Here is a 23,490-nt window from a genome sequence, read left to right on the forward strand (position 1 = left end):
CAACCCAAGTCTGGCCACGTACTGGAAATTCCTGCCAGGCAATAGGAAATGTCCTTTATCGTCCACGTGTGACATCTGCTCTCCGCAGACCACAAATGCTGAAGGCACACTGAGCTGGAAGCTCCTTACCACTGAAACTTGTCTCAGCTCCCCAAACAGGAAGCCTGGTGGAGTCATTGGACAACTTTCTAATTACCTTTTATACACTACACAGATTCTTTATCCTGCCGTGTAAAAAATAAGGGAGGCAATTTATAGCAAGCATTTCAGCTCTCTGCTGTATTATTTTAAGACACTGCTCCTTTTACATTTTACCCATAAGAAGTTGCACCAGAATAAATAAAAATAGTTGGACACAATTCACAGACAAGTGTTTCAAAGAGCATATTCTTAACATCATAAGCTGTGACTTCTAATTAAATATGCTATCCTACTGGACTGTATATGCAGAATATATTTCCCATTTCCACTTATGCACATCATCTGCTTTGCTACATTTTTTTTTTAATTTTCTCACATAAGTCTGTATTTATTTAAGCCTTCAGTGGGATCCCAGTTTGTGCACTGTTCTCCACTGATTCCAGTTACTCCCTAGCACTGCCTGAAATTTGCAAAGTAGAAACTGGCTCCCACTTCTTGTAGTTTTCAAACTTAAGGGGAGTAAAAATGGTCATGAAGGTTGAATTCACCTGATTCCATAACTGCCTTCCTCTCTCAAAACATCTTCCTTCACTTCTATACCCTATCTTAATCACTGATCCCGGGATCTGCACATCCCCTGCCTACTGGCCATTCTGATTGATAATTTCATTTTAAAATGTATTACATTTCTCCTGTCTTCACTCAGGCTTTGGTAATAAATCACCATAGACTGGGGGGGGGGGTGCTTAAACAACAAACATTTATTGTCCCAGTTCTGGAGGCTGGCAAGTCCAAGACCAAGGTATAAGCATGGTGTCTGGTAAGAGCCTGCTGTCTTCTCTCTGTGCTGTTGCAAGGCAGAATGGGGACAGAGGTAGCAAAGGAGAAAGCCATCTCTCTCATGTCTTTTTGATAAGGGCACGAATCCCATTCATAAGGGCTTGATCATCACCTCCCAAAGGGCCCTCCTCCCAACACCATCCCACTGGGGGTTAGAAATTCAATATAGGAACTTTAGAGGGACATACACACTCAGTCCATAACACCTCCCATATGCAAGATGGAGCAAAAACAAGGGTATGCCTTCCATTGTCCATGTTTTTGCCTCCATAACAACGGTATTTGGTTTCAGGGTGTAATTATCAGACCCCTTCCTATGACTGCAACCAATGTGCTTGCTATTGCTCGAAATTCCTGCCACCCAACCAAAGTGTTCTTGATCCTTGGCATGTGACAACTGTCCCTATAGATGACAGAGACTGGGGGGACACTAAGCTGTAAGCTCCCTAGGAATGGGAACTCTGATATCTATATCTTTCTACACCAGAGAACAATAAACTAGTAGAAAACACAACTCCTGATGCTGATGAGAACAAGTAATGGGTAGAAAGTCCCAGAGACAAGAGGAGCTAAAAGGGACTCAGACGGGTAAGAAGCATCCTCACCATTCAGGACAAAGTAAAGGACAAAGAGAATGTCTGGCCAGACAATGTGCCTCACCTGGGAAGTAAGGACAGAGGGGAGAAAAGATGGTGCAAAATCCTCGCCAAGGTCCTACTAAGGGAGGAAAAAATGCACCTCTGAGCCGCGGATCAGAGAGGACGAGGTGACGATGGTGTTCAGATGCTCACTACCTAGCCACCCTGTCTTCCTAAGCACAACCGCGCAGCCTCACCTGTCACCGTGCAAACCCCAGGGCTCACACGCAGCCTGCTAGTGCAACGGCAGCGGGGACAAAACCGGAGGCGCCATCCTTCTCCCGGGGACGCATGCACGCGCCAGTGCACGGGAGATTTACAAGTCTAGCAATGAATGACTTCTGTTTATTCATCTAGGGAGCATTTCATTTCCTCAAGAATCAGGGTCTGACAAGATACGGAAAGGCTCAACTAGATCAACGCGGAGCCAGCAAAAACAAATCAAGCTCTCGGAAGAGAAAATTAGGAACAACTTCTGTGTGTCTGCAGCGGCACGGCGAGAGAAGTGACGACGAGAACAGACACTTTCTGATGTGCATCCCAAAAGCCCCATTAGTCCATCTGCAGCCAAACGGCTGGCTTCAGGATGTGCTCTGCTGGGCCCCCAGCGGCCACATGGATTCCAGATGCAGGTCTAATAAAGGAAGGGGGCTCATTCCAAGGCCACACCATGGCCTGTCGCCTTGGTGCCATTTGCTGGTACACGTGCACACACGGCACTCCGTCATGCACCACGTGCAAAGCACGGGAGCTCTTCCGAAAGTGGACCAGACCGCCTGCTGAAACTCACAGAAACCCACACCTGCACCAACGACTCGTGCGCATGCCCGCAGCCAAGTTACTTCTGCTCCTCTCAGCACCCGCCAGCTTCCCTCCTGTTAAGGGAGAGCAGAGCGTGGGCCAGCAGAATAGTGCTGGGAGGCCGTGTGATGCTCAGTCTCTGTTCATACAAAACCTCGTGAAGAAAAAGTTGGGCATTCACCATTATAATTTACCTTAATTATAATTCTTGCCACTACCCATAACACACAAGGCAATTGTGGTATTTGCACACAGAGAAAAGGAAACACAGGAAAAGGAGACCCGGGAAGCATTTTTTTTTTTTTACTTGTTGAGGGTTACCTGTGTGCTGGAGAGAAGGGGAAATATTAGATATCTCATATCAAATAGCTAAGGGCAGACTTAAAGGATGTCTAATCCACTGCTGGGGAATGTTGATCTCCTAAGAAAACAATGAATTGTGGATCACTACATCAAAAACTAATGATGTATTGTATGGTGACTAACGTAACATAATAAAATAGAATTTAAAAAGAAGAAAGAATAAAATACTCTGAAAAAGTAAAAAAAAAAAAAAGAAAGAAGAAGAGGATGCTCAAAAGGAGAATGAATGTTATCAGAAGACAGTCAGAAAGGATTCTTCAGATCAGGAAGCAATGGTTGGGGGTGGAGAAGAGTCTATATCCCTTGTGGGAGTTATGTTAAGCCCTTGAAAGAAATGCAAAGGCTCTGTGAAGATCTTACTTGTATCCAGACCTCAGCTAAGTCCAGAATAATAGGGTTGCAATTCCTGGTCCCCAAATTCCCACACCTTCATACTTTTGCAAGCTCAATGCCAATTGCTGGGCCATTTCTCAGAAGCCGCTTCTCCCCCTACCTACATAACCACTGTTAACAGTTTAGTAGACACCCTTCTAAGAGCTTTCTCCATGTTCACATAATCACATACAAACACATGTATATAGACTTGGAGGATGAGGGTCTTCCTGCTTAAAGATAGGCTCTACTTTTCTCATTTAATATTATAAAAACCTCTCCAAGTTAACCAGGTGTGATTTAAACTAATCTTTAAATGGATGCACCGTATCTGAGGCATTCTTACAATCTAACTGATACAAAACGTATCATTCTTGATACATCCTCAACATGCAAGGTAGTTTTTGGAGGGCTTTGGGGTGGGGGCAGGCACCGAAAACAACGCTATACTGTAACACCCAATACACACACTCTTCTCTAGGGGTGCTCGCATCTTTATTTTTGTCATCTGTATTCCCAGGGGTGTACTACTAGCTCAGAGAGTTTGTATATTTTTCGTAGGAACTGTCAGACTGCTTTTCCAAAAATGTAAACAATTCACATTTCCATCAGGACTGGGTGTGAGTCCCCTTTATCAGCATCTTTACCAGCAGGGGTTTCATTTTTGTTTTGCCCATCAGAAGAAAGGAATTTCAGTTGTGGATGGATCATCATCTCATCTACTTACTGGACATCAGAATTCACTCATATTTGAATTGCCGATTCATTATCTTTGCCCATTCACTTGTGGGTTATTTGAATCTTTCTTATCCACTGATTCCTCTTTGTAGATTAGAGATGTGACCCTTCTGTCTATCACATGCACTGTAAATACTGTCTCTATGTAATATCTGACTTGTTAGATTGTTTCCATCATCTTTTAGCATAGATGTCTCGTAATGACAACCAAATCACCCTCTAGCTCTTATGTTGCCAAAAAAGAGGAAGAAACAAGCAGAAAATTCCCCATCTGCAACTGTTAAAATGAAGACTAAAAATGCACTGAAATATTAACTTGAACAGAATCCAGTATAAATAAAACTACATGTCCAAAAATGCATTCCTTGCCATTGGCACAAAGGTTGTCTCTACCCTTCCTGGGCTGACAAGAGCTTAATCGCACAGAAAGTCAGTAACGTGGCTGGTCCAAAGCCTGCAGTGGATGTCACTAACGTGCCACTCAGCAATTCTGAAATCTGGGCACATTTGTCTGGGGAACGTTCAGCTGCAAATCCTACTCTGTGCTGACCAGAGGAGGGACTCCTTGACCAGAACCTACAGCGACCCTGTATGACACGCTCTGCCCAAAAACCATCTCCGGCAAGGGGAGAATTGGGAGCCCTAAGAAGGGGACAATGTGAGACGCGGTCAATCTGCAGGAAGGACTGACTCTCTGTTTCATTAAAAATGGTATGTGGGGGCGCCTGGGTGGCTCAGTTGTTGGGCGTCTGCCTTCGGCTCAGGTCATGATCCCAGGGTCCTGGGATCGAGTCCCACATCTGGCTCCCTGCTCGGCGGGAAGCCTGCTCTCCCTCTCCCACTCCCCCTGCTTGTGTTCCTGCTCTCACTATCTCTGTCTCTGTCAAATAAATAAATAAAATCTTAAAAAAAAAAAAAAAAAAAAAACGGTATTTTTCTCCACCTTAGAGATAAAGCAACAAGAATGCTAGCAACGGGACGCATCCACCAGAAAATCGGTTTCTTTCATTGTCATTACAAGTTTTTGTTACCCAGTTCTGTCATCTTCCAGAATTTTCCAAGTAACAAAGTCACAGGCTTTCCTAATAGGTGGTAAAGAGGGAAAGAAATGTATTGATCATTCCACCTGACCCTCCCAGGGATCTTTCAGTGTTGTTGGCTTTTTGTATCCTGTTGGATTTTTGTCAGATCATTATTGCTATCAACAATAAAGAAGATGCTTGATGGTGTTTCTAATCCCAAAAATGGTGGAATAAAATTAGGCTTAAAAAGGACAACAAAACCCCCTTTCACCTCACCAACCCCATCCGAAAGCCTGGGTCAACCGTAAAAATCTTTTTATGGCCACAGGTGACATGCTCTCTGGCCCCACAGCCTGCGAGCAAGCGTGAAAGGCCTGATCAGCTGGGGGCAAATTCCACCTTGATATTTTCCTGCCCTCGGTGAGCTCTGCATTACTCATTTGAGAAGAGACACCAGCGTTAGCCGTACACCTGAGATCTGAACACCACGGTGCAGCAGAGAACGGAAATCACGTCACAGTAAAATTCAGGCAGACTATGAGTTAAAGTGTTGCAAGTTTCCTTCTGACCCCCAACTGCGCTGTTCCAAAAGGCATTCTTGAGAAGTGATTCCCAATCTCTAAAAATAACATGAATTTTTAAAATGGAATCTATTATACACAATAATGCCTAAAACTAAAATAATAACACTGCGTTGTATACTTAAATTTGCTGAGGAGGTAGATCTTATGTTAAATACTCTTTAAAAAAACAATAATTTCAGACACCTGGGTAGCTCAGTTGGTTAAGCAGTTAAGGATCTGCCTTCTGCTCAGGTCATGATCCCAGGGTCCTAGGATCGAGTCCTGCATCGGGCTCCTTGGCTCAGTAGGGAGCCTGCTTCTCCCTCTCCCCTGCCGTTCCCCCTGCTTGTGCTCTCTCTCTCTCTGTCAAATAAATAAATAAATAAAACCTTGTATTTTTTTCTTTATTATGTTATGTTAGTCACCATATAGTACATCATTAGTTGATAAATAAAATCTTAAAAAATAAACTAAAAAAAAACAGTAATTTGGAGAGGTCATGGGTCTGTTTAAGGCCCTGATGCTTACGATGATTCACAAACTCATCAATATATGTAAGTACACATTTAAATATACTCTTTTTATTGGCTTTTATAAGTCAGTCATTTCCCTCAACAAAGTGGCTTTTTAAAAAATGAGATCCTAGGGGCGCCTGGGTGGCTCAGTCGTTAGGCGTCTGCCTTCAGCTCGGGTCATGATCCTGGGGTCCTGGGATCAAGCCCCGCATAGGGCTCCCTGCTCCGCGGGAAGCCTGCTTCTCCCTCTCCCACTCCCCCTGCTTGTGTTCCCTCTCTCGCTGTGTCTCTCTCTGTCAAATAAATAAATAAAATCATTAAAATAAATAAATAAATAAATAATGAGATCCTTTAGATTATTTATACACTATACTTTCTATATATTGGCATTTTTCCCATGAAATGATCCCCTGGGAAAAAATAACTTATTCTTCAGTTCAGCTTATCTATTTTAACCACGGCTGGATCCCCGTGCCTTACAAGGTACCTGTGTCCTTTACACAAAGGTCTCTGTGTGTATGCTGGATGCTCAAACCCATTCCTTCTCAACATACAGCCCTGCATCCTGGTTTACTGTAGAACACAGCTGCCCTGGGGAATCTTAATGGCCAGCGTCAAACCTTATTTTCACTAACTACGAGAAAGGTGAGCTTTCACCTTTGCGTGAATAAGCCAGATGCATTTCTCTTTGATAGAAAACCAAAGTTCTAAACCACTGATGAAACTCTGGTGACTCCCTGAGTTTCATGACTCTGATCCTCTAATAAAAGGTATTAACAATGCTAGTGGGGTTAACTCAACTCACTGCAAGAAATCAAACAGGGAGTGGCTCTCTGACAGCATCGCTATCCGCTGCGTTATTAACACCACGTCGGAGTCTCCTAACCAGCACATCGCAAATGCTCAGAGATTGATTTAGTCAACAAGTATGCCGCCTGCTGCCGGCCCTGAGAACGAGAACCTGAAATATGTTGGGAAAAATACTCGACGGGCTTCCCAAATACTGAACTTTCACTAGCTCCAGGTCCTTAGAAAACAAAAACATAATAATTAAAAGAGCAGGATGAGAAAACAGTAGGGCAGATTTTTATGTCAGACAGCAGCCTTTTGGTAACAAGGAAAACGGGATAGATCGTTACAACCCGTGTCTTGCCTTGCCCCGCGGCTCCCAAGACTCAACTGGAGAGAGACTGTATTTACGAAAAACAGCCTGTACTGCTAATTGGAAGAAAAAAAGCAAAATAAATGCTGACAAGAACTCCCACTGCAGACTTCACTGTAAGAATCTGACCTTATTTTCTATAACCAGAATGGCATTTAATGTTACAACCGTGGAGAATTTTTCAGCTAAGATGTTGAATGAAATCTCTCTCAAGGGGAGAATTACCTTTGGGACTTTCTGTCACTTTTAGGATCATTTCTGAAGTATCAAAGCACTACCATGTCAAGTAAAATATTATGAAGAGCTCTCCAACAGATGCTAGGACCCTTCCCCAAATGTTGTAGCACCCACGGTTCTGTCTACAGCACCATTTTCCTCTCTCTGGTGTATCCTAGGGGAGAGCCCTGGACTTTAATACTGTGGATATGCCCATGACTCCCCAAATCTACCTCTTGTTCCAATCATCCGCAGATAGTCCAGACTCACATATCTATCTGCCTATTCTCTCCACCTGGATGAGAAATGAAAGCTGCCAACCCAAAATTAACATGGCCCTAGGAGAATTCTTATTTTTCCCTCCAAAACCTGTGCCTCTCCCAACCCCAGAACTTCTGTCTCTGTAAACAGTCCACCATCCACTGACCTTCTCCAGTCCAATACCTACAATCCGTTCTTAATTTTTCTTCCTCTCTTCCCCAGTGCCCAAGCCAGAGTACCATTGACTGAGCTTCTAAAAATACGCCAAACCCATCCAGTTTTCTCCGTCTTGACCAACCACGCCCTAGTCTGTGCCACCATCATGCCTTACCCGGTCACCTTCGATGGCCTTCCAACTGGTCTTCCGACTTCCCCTCTTGCTAATCCACCGTCCACTTTCCCAATGGTAACTCTGACAATTCTGAATGACAACTGAAAAATGCAAACAAGTCCAGTCCCTCCACAGCTTCTACCAAGGCTTCTCAACGCCCATAATGAACAATCCACGTTTGCTGTCCTGCCCTGCAAAGCCCTACACGCTCTAACTCTCGTCCACCTCTGTGGTCAATTCACACCACTCTCCCCTCCCTCATTATATACAGGCCAATCCAAAGTTGCCCGCTACTCACTCTCTATCACGAGACCCAATCCAGGTTCTCTGCACTGCATTTACTGCTACACAATAACTCTTCTTATTTGTTGCGATATAATTATTGGTTATGGTCGAACTCTCCCACCTAAAATGTATGCTCCATGACAACTGGGAGCCTCTCTTGTGTACGTATTTCCAATGCCTGAAACGGTCTTATCCACTGTATGTGCTCAATAAATGTCTGCTTGGAGATGGGGTGGATACAGATTATTTCACCTTGCCAGTTTCCTTACAACTTTCAAGAAAAGGGGTTAGTGTTTTACATCGATAATAGAAACATAATTTCCAATCAGACATTGATTGAAATGTCCACTAGTCCTTGATGATCCCCATTTACAGGAAGACATGTAGGAGAACCACCATTCCTTTACACAGATGTTTATTCACGAGGGATCTTTGAGATTAACCACCAATCATGTGTTTTCTGCAAGAAAATTACACAGTGAGAGTGGGTTCTAACCCTCAAAATATCTGCTAGCTCAGTGAAATAAAACCAAGACGCTATTTGCAGAAACCTATAGTAGCTTTAGTTTGCAACATTTAAAATAGGTGGGTTCTATTGCTTTACAGTTCTTGTCCATAATATTCTGCCAGGGGAGCTCCCTTGGTGACCTTTACAAAATAAAAGGGGTGAAACACACACTGGATTAAGAAGGTACATGTTATCCACTGGGCTTGGCCATCCACATGACCATTGCACGACCTTGGTGAGTTTCTCAACTTCTCCATGCCTCAGTTTTCTCACCTCTCAACTGGGGATAACATTAGCACCTGCTCTGTACGGTTGTTGAGAAGATGAAATAATATAAGTAAAGCAGGTATAGTAGGTGCCTGGGATGCAGCGAGTGCTCAAGTAACGTGAGCCATATTATGAATTACTGCCAGGTCATTACCAGTGACTTACATCATGTTTCATACTGTGAAATATTGGAGAATCTTTATTAAATCTGTACTGTCATCGTTACATTAGCAAGGACTGTTGAATGATGTCCACTGGTGAACTGGTCCAAGACCTCTTTCAGATCCAAACAGGGGTGAGCACTGCAGGTAGCTGGAGGTGACCTAGGAATATTTGCCCTGGGGAACTGGCCTGGGTTCAGGCAAAGGAGAAAAAGCTACTCCAAATCAATTAGATCTCCACAAACCAGGCATCTGTGGTAGAAACGTTCCTTGTAGGTGTATCCGACCATTTAAGATTCGCTTAAGAAAACAAAAATTACTTTGTAAATGCTCTGCCGTAGAGACAGACTGTGAATAAGAGAACAAGAGTCAGTGGGGCGCCTGGGGGGCTCAGTCGGTTAAGGGTCCAACTCTTGATTTCAGCTCAGGTCATGATCTCGGGATTCTGGGGTGAGCTCCACCTTGAGGCTGCTTGGGATTCTCCATGTGCCCCTCCTACCCCCTGATCACATGCACACTCCCGAAAGAAAGAAAGAAGAGAATGGAAAAAAAAAAACAAGAGTCAAAGCTAAAATTTATACAAGATACTGAACATTACAATCACAAAACAAAGGCACTGCATCATAATTCACAATTACTATGACATCCCAGAAGAAACCTCTAAGACCTCTGCACGGACCTTTTTTACACCTAGATTATAGGTGTAATAGGTGCAATAATCTTAGAAGAGCATAATACAGTACATAAAATAGAAAGTTATGAAAAGACACGTAATCAGCTCCTGGAAAAGATGGCAGTGGAATGAGAAAGCTAGCATATAACTATGTTTCGAATTAAGTTAAGAAGGAGAACATTCCAGGAAAATAGAGAAAAGTCACAGTTACCTGGGAGAAAAGAACTAGACCTGCCACTAAAAACATGGCTTGGTTCAATGAAGATACTTTAGAATGAGCACTAATACAAAGAAGTGTGTGGTCGGTCACACGCTTCACTGTTGCTATTTCTTCTCGTTTGGCGCCTATTATGTGCGTGCCCTGCGGAGCTCCCCTCTGTGTGCGTGCCCTGCGGAGGCCTCCTATCTGATGCTCCCACCTGTGTGTGCGTGCCCTGCGGAGGCCTCCTATCTCATGCTCCCACCTGTGTGCGTGCCCTGCGGAGGCCTCCTATCTCATGCTCCCACCTGTGTGTGCGTGCCCTGCGGAGGCCTCCTATCTGAGGCTCCCACCTGTGTGTGCGTGCCCTGCGGAGGCCTCCTATCTGATGCTCCCACCTGTGTGTGCGTGCCCTGCGGAGGCCTCCTATCTGATGCTCCCACCTGTGTGTGCGTGCCCTGCGGAGGCCTCCTATCTCATGCTCCCACCTGTGTGCGTGCCCTGCGGAGGCCTCCTATCTCATGCTCCCACCTGTGTGTGCGTGCCCTGCGGAGGCCTCCTATCTCATGCTCCCACCTGTGTGTGCGTGCCCTGCGGAGGCCTCCTATCTCATGCTCCCACCTGTGTGTGCGTGCCCTGCGGTGGCCTCCTATCTGATGCTCCCACGTGTGTGTGCGTGCCCTGCGGAGGCCTCCTATCTGATGCTTCCCCCTGTGTGCGTGCCCTGCGGAGGCCTCCTATCTGATGCTCCCACCTGTGTGCATGCCCTGCGGAGGCCTCCTATCTGATGCTCCCCCCTATGTGCGTGCCCTGCGGAGGCCTCCTATCTGATGCTCCCCCCTGTGTGCGTGCCCTGCGGAGGCCTCCTATCTGATGCTCCCACGTGTGTGTGCGTGCCCTGCGGAGGCCTCCTATCTCATGCTCCCACCTGTGTGCGTGCCCTGCGGAGGCCTCCTATCTCATGCTCCCACCTGTGTGCATGCCCTGCGGAGGCCTCCTATCTCATGCTCCCACCTGTGTGCGTGCCCTGCGGAGGCCTCCTATCTCATGCTCCCACCTGGGTGCACAATGGCAGCGTGACACAGTTCCACATTCTGCAATGGCTGATAAAAAAGTGGGCGACTGTCCACACTCTCTGATGCACAACGTGTGTGCATGTGTGTGTGTGCGTGCGTGTGTGTGTGCGTATGTGCGTGTGCGTGTTTGTGCGTGCGTGTGTGTGCGCGCGTGCGCGTGTTTGTGCGTGTGCGTGCATGTGTGTGCGCGTGCGTGTGTGTGTGCATGTTTGTGCGTGGTTGTGTGCGTGCGTGTGTGCATGTTTGTGCGTGCGTGTGCGTGCATGTGTGTGTGTGTGCGTGCGTCTGTGCGTGCGTGTGTGTACGCACCCACACACTCACATGTGCTCGTCGCCCCGAGCTCATGAAAGATGACTTATTTAAAAGGTGCTGCATAGCTGTGGTTTTCCTCTATTTGGTGTACACGTTAGCAGCCCTTAATTACCTTACCAAAAATTCAAAGCTAAGCCACCATGCTGGGTTTTAGCACATTTCTTTCATTGACCACAATCCTGACTTAGTGGCCTTCATGAGTTGTTTTTTTTTTTAATTTTATTTTATTATGTTATGTTAATCACCATACATTACATCATTAGTTTTTGATGTAGCGATCCGTGATTCATCGTCTGCGTATAACACCCAGCGCTCCATGCAGTGTCTGTATCTGTATCTATACACCTATAATCTACATGTGTATCTCCTGTATCAGTATCTACATCTAGGTATCTGTGTCTGTATCTTTATCTACACCCATCTATATACCTATAATCTACATGTGTATCTCCTGTATCAGTATCTACATCTAGGTATCTGTGTCTGTATCTTTATCTACACCCATCTATATACCTATAATCTACATGTGTATCTCCTGTATCAGTATCTACATCTAGGTATCTGTGTCTGTATCTGTATCTACACCCATCTATATACCTATAATCTACATGTGTATCTCCTGTATCAGTATCTACATCTAGGTATCTGTGTCTGTATCTTTATCTACACCCATCTATATACCTATAATCTACATGTGTATCTCCTGTATCAGTATCTACATCTAGGTATCTGTGTCTGTCTTTATCTACACCCATCTATATACCTATAATCTACATGTGTATCTCCTGTATCAGTATCTACATCTAGGTATCTGTGTCTGTATCTGTATCTACACCCATCTATACACCTATAATCTACATGTGTATCTCCTGTATCAGTATCTACATCTAGGTATCTGTGTCTGTATCTTTATCTACACCCATCTATATACCTATAATCTACATGTGTATCTCCTGTATCAGTATCTACATCTAGGTATCTGTGTCTGTATCTTTATCTACACCCATCTATATACCTATAATCTACATGTGTATCTCCTGTATCAGTATCTACATCTAGGTATCTGTGTCTGTATCTGTATCTACACCCATCTATATACCTATAATCTACATGTGTATCTCCTGTATCAGTATCTACATCTAGGTATCTGTGTCTGTATCTGTATCTACACCCATCTATATACCTATAATCTACATGTGTATCTCCTGTATCAGTATCTACATCTAGGTATCTGTGTCTGTATCTTTATCTACACCCATCTATAAACCTATAATCTACATGTGTATCTCCTGTATCAGTATCTACATCTAGGTATCTGTGTCTGTATCTTTATCTACACCCATCTATACACCTATAATCTACATGTGTATCTCCTGTATCAGTATCTACATCTAGGTATCTGTGTCTGTATCTTTATCTACACCCATCTATATACCTATAATCTACATGTGTATCTCCTGTATCAGTATCTACATCTAGGTATCTGTGTCTGTCTTTATCTACACCCATCTATACACCTATAATCTACATGTGTATCTCCTGTATCAGTATCTACATCTAGGTATCTGTGTCTGTCTTTATCTACACCCATCTATACACCTATAATCTACATGTGTATCTCCTGTATCAGTATCTACATCTAGGTATCTGTGTCTGTATCTTTATCTACACCCATCTATATACCTATAATCTACATGTGTATCTCCTGTATCAGTATCTACATCTAGGTATCTGTGTCTGTATCTTTATCTACACCCATCTATATACCTATAATCTACATGTGTATCTCCTGTATCAGTATCTACATCTAGGTATCTGTGTCTGTATCTTTATCTACACCCATCTATATACCTATAATCTACATGTGTATCTCCTGTATCAGTATCTACATCTAGGTATCTGTGTCTGTCTTTATCTACACCCATCTATATACCTATAATCTACATGTGTATCTCCTGTATCAGTATCTACATCTAGGTATCTGTGTCTGTCTTTATCTACACCCATCTATATACCTATAATCTACATGTGTATCTCCTGTATCAGTATCTACATCTAGGTATCTGTGTCTGTATCTTTATCTACACCCATCTATATACCTATAATCTACATGTGTATCTCCTGTATCAGTATCTACATCTAGGTATCTGTGTCTGTATCTTTATCTACACCCATCTATATACCTATAATCTACATGTGTATCTCCTGTATCAGTATCTACATCTAGGTATCTGTGTCTGTATCTTTATCTACACCCATCTATACACCTATAATCTACATGTGTATCTCCTGTATCAGTATCTACATCTAGGTATCTGTGTCTGTCTTTATCTACACCCATCTATACACCTATAATCTACATGTGTATCTCCTGTATCAGTATCTACATCTAGGTATCTGTGTCTGTATCTTTATCTACACCCATCTATATACCTATAATCTACATGTGTATCTCCTGTATCAGTATCTACATCTAGGTATCTGTGTCTGTCTTTATCTACACCCATCTATATACCTATAATCTACATGTGTATCTCCTGTATCAGTATCTACATCTAGGTATCTGTGTCTGTCTTTATCTACACCCATCTATACACCTATAATCTACATGTGTATCTCCTGTATCAGTATCTACATCTAGGTATCTGTGTCTGTCTTTATCTACACCCATCTATATACCTATAATCTACATGTGTATCTCCTGTATCAGTATCTACATCTAGGTATCTGTGTCTGTCTTTATCTACACCCATCTATATACCTATAATCTACATGTGTATCTCCTGTATCAGTATCTACATCTAGGTATCTGTGTCTGTATCTGTATCTACACCCATCTATACACCTATAATCTACATGTGTATCTCCTGTATCAGTATCTACATCTAGGTATCTGTGTCTGTCTTTATCTACACCCATCTATATACCTATAATCTACATGTGTATCTCCTGTATCAGTATCTACATCTAGGTATCTGTGTCTGTATCTTTATCTACACCCATCTATATACCTATAATCTACATGTGTATCTCCTGTATCAGTATCTACATCTAGGTATCTGTGTCTGTATCTTTATCTACACCCATCTATATACCTATAATCTACATGTGTATCTCCTGTATCAGTATCTACATCTAGGTATCTGTGTCTGTCTTTATCTACACCCATCTATACACCTATAATCTACATGTGTATCTCCTGTATCAGTATCTACATCTAGGTATCTGTGTCTGTATCTTTATCTACACCCATCTATATACCTATAATCTACATGTGTATCTCCTGTATCAGTATCTACATCTAGGTATCTGTGTCTGTATCTTTATCTACACCCATCTATATACCTATAATCTACATGTGTATCTCCTGTATCAGTATCTACATCTAGGTATCTGTGTCTGTCTTTATCTACACCCATCTATACACCTATAATCTACATGTGTATCTCCTGTATCAGTATCTACATCTAGGTATCTGTGTCTGTATCTTTATCTACACCCATCTATACACCTATAATCTACATGTGTATCTCCTGTATCAGTATCTACATCTAGGTATCTGTGTCTGTATCTGTATCTACACCCATCTATATACCTATAATCTACATGTGTATCTCCTGTATCAGTATCTACATCTAGGTATCTGTGTCTGTATCTGTATCTACACCCATCTATACACCTATAATCTACATGTGTATCTCCTGTATCAGTATCTACATCTAGGTATCTGTGTCTGTATCTTTATCTACACCCATCTATATACCTATAATCTACATGTGTATCTCCTGTATCAGTATCTACATCTAGGTATCTGTGTCTGTATCTTTATCTACACCCATCTATACACCTATAATCTACATGTGTATCTCCTGTATCAGTATCTACATCTAGGTATCTGTGTCTGTATCTTTATCTACACCCATCTATACACCTATAATCTACATGTGTATCTCCTGTATCAGTATCTACATCTAGGTATCTGTGTCTGTATCTGTATCTACACCCATCTATACACCTATAATCTACATGTGTATCTCCTGTATCAGTATCTACATCTAGGTATCTGTGTCTGTATCTTTATCTACACCCATCTATACACCTATAATCTACATGTGTATCTCCTGTATCAGTATCTACATCTAGGTATCTGTGTCTGTATCTGTATCTACACCCATCTATATACCTATAATCTACATGTGTATCTCCTGTATCAGTATCTACATCTAGGTATCTGTGTCTGTATCTGTATCTACACCCATCTATATACCTATAATCTACATGTGTATCTCCTGTATCAGTATCTACATCTAGGTATCTGTGTCTGTATCTTTATCTACACCCATCTATATACCTATAATCTACATGTGTATCTCCTGTATCAGTATCTACATCTAGGTATCTGTGTCTGTATCTTTATCTACACCCATCTATATACCTATAATCTACATGTGTATCTCCTGTATCAGTATCTACATCTAGGTATCTGTGTCTGTATCTTTATCTACACCCATCTATATACCTATAATCTACATGTGTATCTCCTGTATCAGTATCTACATCTAGGTATCTGTGTCTGTCTTTATCTACACCCATCTATATACCTATAATCTACATGTGTATCTCCTGTATCAGTATCTACATCTAGGTATCTGTGTCTGTCTTTATCTACACCCATCTATACACCTATAATCTACATGTGTATCTCCTGTATCAGTATCTACATCTAGGTATCTGTGTCTGTCTTTATCTACACCCATCTATACACCTATAATCTACATGTGTATCTCCTGTATCAGTATCTACATCTAGGTATCTGTGTCTGTATCTGTATCTACACCCATCTATATACCTATAATCTACATGTGTATCTCCTGTATCAGTATCTACATCTAGGTATCTGTGTCTGTCTTTATCTACACCCATCTATATACCTATAATCTACATGTGTATCTCCTGTATCAGTATCTACATCTAGGTATCTGTGTCTGTATCTTTATCTACACCCATCTATACACCTATAATCTACATGTGTATCTCCTGTATCAGTATCTACATCTAGGTATCTGTGTCTGTCTTTATCTACACCCATCTATACACCTATAATCTACATGTGTATCTCCTGTATCAGTATCTACATCTAGGTATCTGTGTCTGTATCTTTATCTACACCCATCTATATACCTATAATCTACATGTGTATCTCCTGTATCAGTATCTACATCTAGGTATCTGTGTCTGTATCTTTATCTACACCCATCTATATACCTATAATCTACATGTGTATCTCCTGTATCAGTATCTACATCTAGGTATCTGTGTCTGTCTTTATCTACACCCATCTATATACCTATAATCTACATGTGTATCTCCTGTATCAGTATCTACATCTAGGTATCTGTGTCTGTCTTTATCTACACCCATCTATACACCTATAATCTACATGTGTATCTCCTGTATCAGTATCTACATCTAGGTATCTGTGTCTGTCTTTATCTACACCCATCTATACACCTATAATCTACATGTGTATCTCCTGTATCAGTATCTACATCTAGGTATCTGTGTCTGTCTTTATCTACACCCATCTATACACCTATAATCTACATGTGTATCTCCTGTATCAGTATCTACATCTAGGTATCTGTGTCTGTATCTTTATCTACACCCATCTATATACCTATAATCTACATGTGTATCTCCTGTATCAGTATCTACATCTAGGTATCTGTGTCTGTATCTGTATCTACACCCATCTATACACCTATAATCTACATGTGTATCTCCTGTATCAGTATCTACATCTAGGTATCTGTGTCTGTCTTTATCTACACCCATCTATACACCTATAATCTACATGTGTATCTCCTGTATCAGTATCTACATCTAGGTATCTGTGTCTGTATCTTTATCTACACCCATCTATATACCTATAATCTACATGTGTATCTCCTGTATCAGTATCTACATCTAGGTATCTGTGTCTGTATCTTTATCTACACCCATCTATATACCTATAATCTACATGTGTATCTCCTGTATCAGTATCTACATCTAGGTATCTGTGTCTGTATCTTTATCTACACCCATCTATAAACCTATAATCTACATGTGTATCTCCTGTATCAGTATCTACATCTAGGTATCTGTGTCTGTATCTTTATCTACACCCATCTATATACCTATAATCTACATGTGTATCTCCTGTATCAGTATCTACATCTAGGTATCTGTGTCTGTCTTTATCTACACCCATCTACATCTACACCTCTATGTCTATCTACCTACATCTGTCTATATTTATGGCTTTATCTACATCTATCTATCTGTAAATATATATACACATTCAACTGACAGATTCGCGCTCCCAGTATGGCAGGGACTCCATAAAGACACATCACTGTTGTTTTTTGAACATGTACATTTCAATAACTAATTTACAGGAAATTGGACTTCAGGGTTCTGAGCCTGGCTCAGCTTCATGACCTGACAGTCTTGCTGTGCTGTGCTATTTTTATGTTTGAGAGTATCTACTCCTTGAAGATGATACTGATGAAATTCTCTGTGACACTGACAGGAGGTCCAAATACTGAATTTAAGAAATGTAAATGCCAGGAAGGAACTGACATTGGATCCTACCATGCAGGGGGCAGGGCCACTGGTCTCTGTCCATGTGCTATTTATCTACTGTCCCCTTCCTTTTCAGCCATCTTCACATATTATAGAAAACCATTAGGGAGAAAGAGACTTCGGAGGGACTGCACACTGTTTCCTCTCTCAGATACACTATGAAGAATGTTCACTTATACTTGAAGATGGCAAAGACTACTCAGAAGGCAGCAGACTGGGTTATTCAGGCCTCAGGTGGACAGTTTGGGGAGAGGCTATAAAGGCTTCAGCAAATCTAATTATTTAATTATTGTAAAATCATGAAATAAACATCTTAAATGTAGCACAATCAGAAGGCTAGCAAGGCACATTTTTATTGCACTCTTAAGGACCATTAGAGTACGTTATGTTTTACAAAATTTCAGTCTAAATCACTTCATTAAATAACACATACTTAATGAGTGCTTACCGTGTGCCACAGCGTTAAGCCCTGGGACGAGAAAGGCAGTCAAGCCAAGCACTTCGCAGTGTGAACAGAGAAGACTTCTTGTACACCACAAATACTACAATGAATCCAACTTTAAGTTGCCATTGTAGGGACATGCACAGGGGTGCGGGGACACAGAGGAAGTGCAACTTCATTCATCTGGCCATGGAGAGGGAAAAGAAAGGTCCAGAGAGGTGACATGTGAACTGAGAAATGAACTAGCAAATATCCACCCGCCGGACAGTATGGGCTTAAATTATACAGAACACACCAACTGTAGTTGGAAGAAGAGGGGGAATAATCCCATTCTTCCTCATGCAGACAAGCTCATAGACTTCCAGCCCTGAGCCCAAATTAGAAATAGGGTTTTTCTCACCCAGTTTGGAAAATCCCGAAAGATCTATCTATCCATCCTTCCTTCCATCCATCCATCCACTCACCCACCCATCCATCCATACCTCTATAAATCCATCCATTCAACAAATAATTATTGACAGCTTTTTACTTCTTGGGCTCTTCTCTATGCCTGGAGGGATAGAGCAAATAGGCAAAACTCTCTGCCCTTATGGAGCTTACAGTGCAGGGAGGGCAGAAAGTATGCAAATGGTGGGGATGGTGGGCAAAGAGGCAAGGTCAAGGCACTGAATGTTCACGGACTCCAGTGGGCAAGGGGATGAGCAGCTGAGGTTAAGAGGAAATGGCCAGAGATGTTTAGGAATCACACCAGGGAAATGTGCCCTGAAACCAGATGAAGAAAGTGCTTCCAAGAAGAGGGAGGGATGAGCATAGGAAAGCTGACTGACTGACCTACCGACTGACTGCCAAGTGCGATGCTGACACAGCCTTGACCCCCCGGTTCAGCAGCATGACTCTAACTGGTGACCTGAAGAGGCAGTACTGATGGAAGACTGGTGGTCAAAGTGAGTTCAAGAGGAAATGCAAACAACAGGAATTGGGGACAGAAATATAAGCGAGTGCTTTTAAGGAGTTTTTCCATTAAAAAAAAAAAGAGAGAGAGAGGTGTGGGTTGTAGCTGGAGGGGAAATGAAAATCAATGGGTCATTTTTTTTAAGACAGTAGATATTTGCATTCCTGTTGGAAAGATCCAGCAGAAAGGGGAAAATGAAAACTGATGACACTGGAAAGAGAGGGAAGAACAATTTAAGTACTATCTTCGAGTAGGAGAGAAGGAATGGGGGTATTGGTGCCCAAGCTGGAGGCATGGCCTCAACTAGACTAAGTCTGGGTGGCCACTAGGTGGGATACGTGATTGGCCAGCTTGAGAAGGTGCTTCACCTTCCACCCATCCCTGTGGCAGGGAGGTGGCTTCCTATGGGAGGAGGAGGCATAGTTCTCAAAAGGCACATGGCCTCTGAGCAAGGCAGTCACCACCCACCCAAAAAAATAATCTGAGCTTGGTAAAAACTTAGATATACCCAACTTATTTCTGAATGCTGGAAACATAAAATCTATTCACTATTCTTAGATACCCTTATATGAAAATATGGTGGTATTTACTTCCCAGAATCTCCTAACCATCTTTCCAACCTTTGATTTTTCTGCTTCGGTTTAACCAATAATGGTTACTGTCCAAGCTGTAAGCAAAAGCGAATGAAGCAAAATGACTCTGATCACTTTGTGGCCTGGAAGGCTAAAAGAGACACAAACACACATGAAAACCACATGAAGAGCTCCAGTGGATAAGACATGAACTGATTAGGTTGCAGCCCTGAAGCTACAGAAGCCTCTCCAATACTCTGACCTGGAGGCCACAGCGCAGGAAAACCCCACATCCCATGAAATTCAAAAATCCAAACACAGGCTCATTTTTTATGCCCTTAGGAAAGTTCTGCCAAAAAAGATCTTACGCACAGTTTCATCAAGGGGGTAATATCCTTACAAGCACATGTAAATCTTCAAATCCAAGCAATTAACCCCACACACATCTGCCCCTCTAATGGGTGTGTGAGAAGACGCCATCACCAGCCTGACTCAAACACGAAGCGAAGGAAAGAAAATGGATTCTGAACTTGACCATACATCTGTGATTCACAAATAGTTATAGTGGTCATAAAGACAGAACAAAACATACTTCGCAGACACTCACCTAAACAAATGAGGAAAAGGGCCAAAATCCCATACAGGAGAGACAGCAAGGTTTCCCCAGCTCCATAATGGGAAATCCGATGCATTCTAACATAGATAGTGGAGGCATATAATTGTCCTGTCAGTGAACTTGGGAAATGAGGAGTGAAGTACATGTGACCAGGCAAATCAGACCTGCACGAGCCTCTCCAAATCGCCTCCTAGAGATTTTCCATCAGGCTGACGAGGCAACAGGACAGGAATAATAGGGAGTTGAGTCCACAGCTTTAGTACTTCTGACATTATTAAGAATGACAGGCTAAATCTTTATCCCAAAATACCACCACTCAGCATGTTTAAGCAAGTGATGCATCTGTGTCAGTAATATACATAGAAATGCACCAAAAATATCACGAAATAAAATTCCAATCAGCACAGCAGCACCAACTGAAGCCCTGAGCGCAACTCAGTAAGCATCTTTGTTTTCCTATTTAGTCTTTTTGTCTCCACAAACCCAATCAAGTGTCTCATTGCCTCTTCCCACTCTCAACTGATGTTCTTTCACTTTCCTGATTTTACAGCCAAGAAATCTAGAAAACCAAGAAAAGTAAAGCTAGAGACCTGAGTTGTGGTTAGATCTGTTCAAAGCCAGGTTAATCTCCATCTCGAAAAGAGAAATCTAGTCAATTCTCTCTCTTCTGGAATGTATAAGCTAGGAAACCATTGTTGCAGGGACATGATAACTCATAATTAATATTTTAAGTGAGTGCGCTAAACTCAACAAGTGAGGACACCAACCAATACATACGTGATTCCACCAGTACAGTCTCTGTCTTGCAGTCACACCACATAACATTGAATGCAAACACCAGAAGTGCGGTACAAACATGAGATTAGCACTGTGATAATGACTTAATCATACATAGCATAATGGGTTAAGTTCTATTATATAAAAAGCACTGACACACAGTTGTTAAAAATATAGGTTAAAGCTGTAGAACATCTCAAAATGTGAAACTTAACCTTATCCTAAGGGGATTAATGAAAGAATGAAATAATTTCAGTTGTCTGGCCATAAACTACATTTCTATTTGTAGGATGAAGCAATGTGCAGCTGAGATCTCTCATTCATACAAATATCTTAATTGTCTGAACATCCTCATTAGAGTAAATTTGGAGGTAGATTTTTGTCAGTGAGGAAAAAGAAAGGCAGACTATAACTATGAGACAAATTACAAAGAACAGGATCTATTTTTAAATAACTGAGCTGTTCTCTGAATTCCAAAGATGAATATTTGTAATAATATCAGAAGAAAGTAAAGGAAAATCTGTATTAAATTCCTAAGCACCGATTTCATTATGAAAAAAAAAAATTTGGCAACACTGTAATAAACTTCTTTAAATTTAAAAGGATAAAGTCAAGGGCACCTGGGTAGCTCAGTTGGTTAAGCGACTGCCTTCGACTCAGGTCATGATCCTGGAGTCCCAGAATGGAGTCCTGCATCTGGCTCCCTGCTCATTGGGGACTCTGCTTTTCCCTTTCACCCTCCCCTCTCTCATGCTCTCTCTCTCTCATTCTCTCTCTCAAATAAATAAATAAAATCTTAAGAAAAAAAAAGGGTAAAATCAACAAGCAAATGAAGTGGGGAAATATTAACAACAAAGAGTTAATATTGTTAAAAAAAAATTCTGTTAAAATCCGTTAAGAAATGTGCTGAATCTCAATAGCTAAATAAGTATAAAATAAAGACAATTCTCTTACAGATGTATGTTCCCTCTCTCTCTCCCCCCTTTCTCAAAGTAATGGTTAATTATCACATAATTAAGGGGCACCTGGGTGGCTCAGTTTGTTGAGTGCCTGACTCTCGATTTCAGCTCAGGTCATGATCTTGGGGTTGTGGGTTGGGGGCCCCGAGTTGGACTCCATGCTGAACATGGAGCCTGTTTAAAATTCTCTCCCTCTACCCCTCCCCCATGTTCACATGTGCTCTCTCCCTCTTAAAAAAAAATTATCACATAATTTAACAAAATCAACCAAATAACATAACCAAAATGAAGGGACAAAAAAAAAAAAAGAAACTAATGATGCTCCATGATAGTGAGGTTTTACCAAAAGAGACCTTCTAACATATTACTAGTGAAGCATAAATATCTACAACACTTATGCAAAGCCAATTGGCAATCTTATTGAAAATGCTTGGCTTTAAAATAGTAAGTCAACTGCAGCTATTCTGACCTAATGAATGAACCTCCAGGAGGCCCCCCTTCACCCATCTTTTTAGATGATAACCAGTACAATAGTCAGATAGACCTTCAGGTGTCAGAAGTATCCTTCTGTAAGAAGAAGTTAAGTACAAAAAACACAGAACCACCTCCTTTGATGTATGGTGGCAAAGGAAATCACCATGTTATCCCATGATTTACATACATCAGCCTTGTTCAAACTTGACTCTTATAAACATCTGGTTTTGCTCATAATAAAAGAGGAAGATTTGATACCAGAACACTTTCAAGCAACACAATTATCAGACAGCCCAAAATAATTGCATGTTTGCCCTAATAAGTATAAGCAATAGTATGTTTAAGGGTGCAGAATAAAAATGTCACATTTAGAAACTATACAGAGACCAAAAGAGGAAATGCTATCTGAACTTACTTCATAAAAGAGCTGTACATTCTAGACTAAAAAAATCACTCAAAGAACAATGTGTATCAAGCCTACTTTGAGCAAAGCTGCAGTCTAGGTCCCTGCCTTACACCCTACACTTGGGGCCTACAGACTTAGGTCAAGCATCGGACAGAAGATGCACTTAACTCTAAAGAGTAGGTTTTCGCAATTACAGTAGACTTCATTAAAAGTCACTTATG

At 41.7% G+C, this 23,490-nt stretch overlaps 1 protein-coding gene across 7 annotated transcripts in view; it reads right to left on the reverse strand.

The window, feature by feature from the left end:
* The window catches only part of SEMA5A (semaphorin 5A), a 479,512-nt gene that overhangs the window by 348,768 nt on the left and 107,254 nt on the right, over positions 1–23,490 (reverse strand). The gene's annotated exons all lie outside the window — the stretch shown is intronic.

This window comes from Halichoerus grypus, chromosome 2 (assembly GCF_964656455.1).
Source record: "Halichoerus grypus chromosome 2, mHalGry1.hap1.1, whole genome shotgun sequence".
Taxonomy (NCBI): domain Eukaryota; kingdom Metazoa; phylum Chordata; class Mammalia; order Carnivora; family Phocidae; genus Halichoerus; species Halichoerus grypus.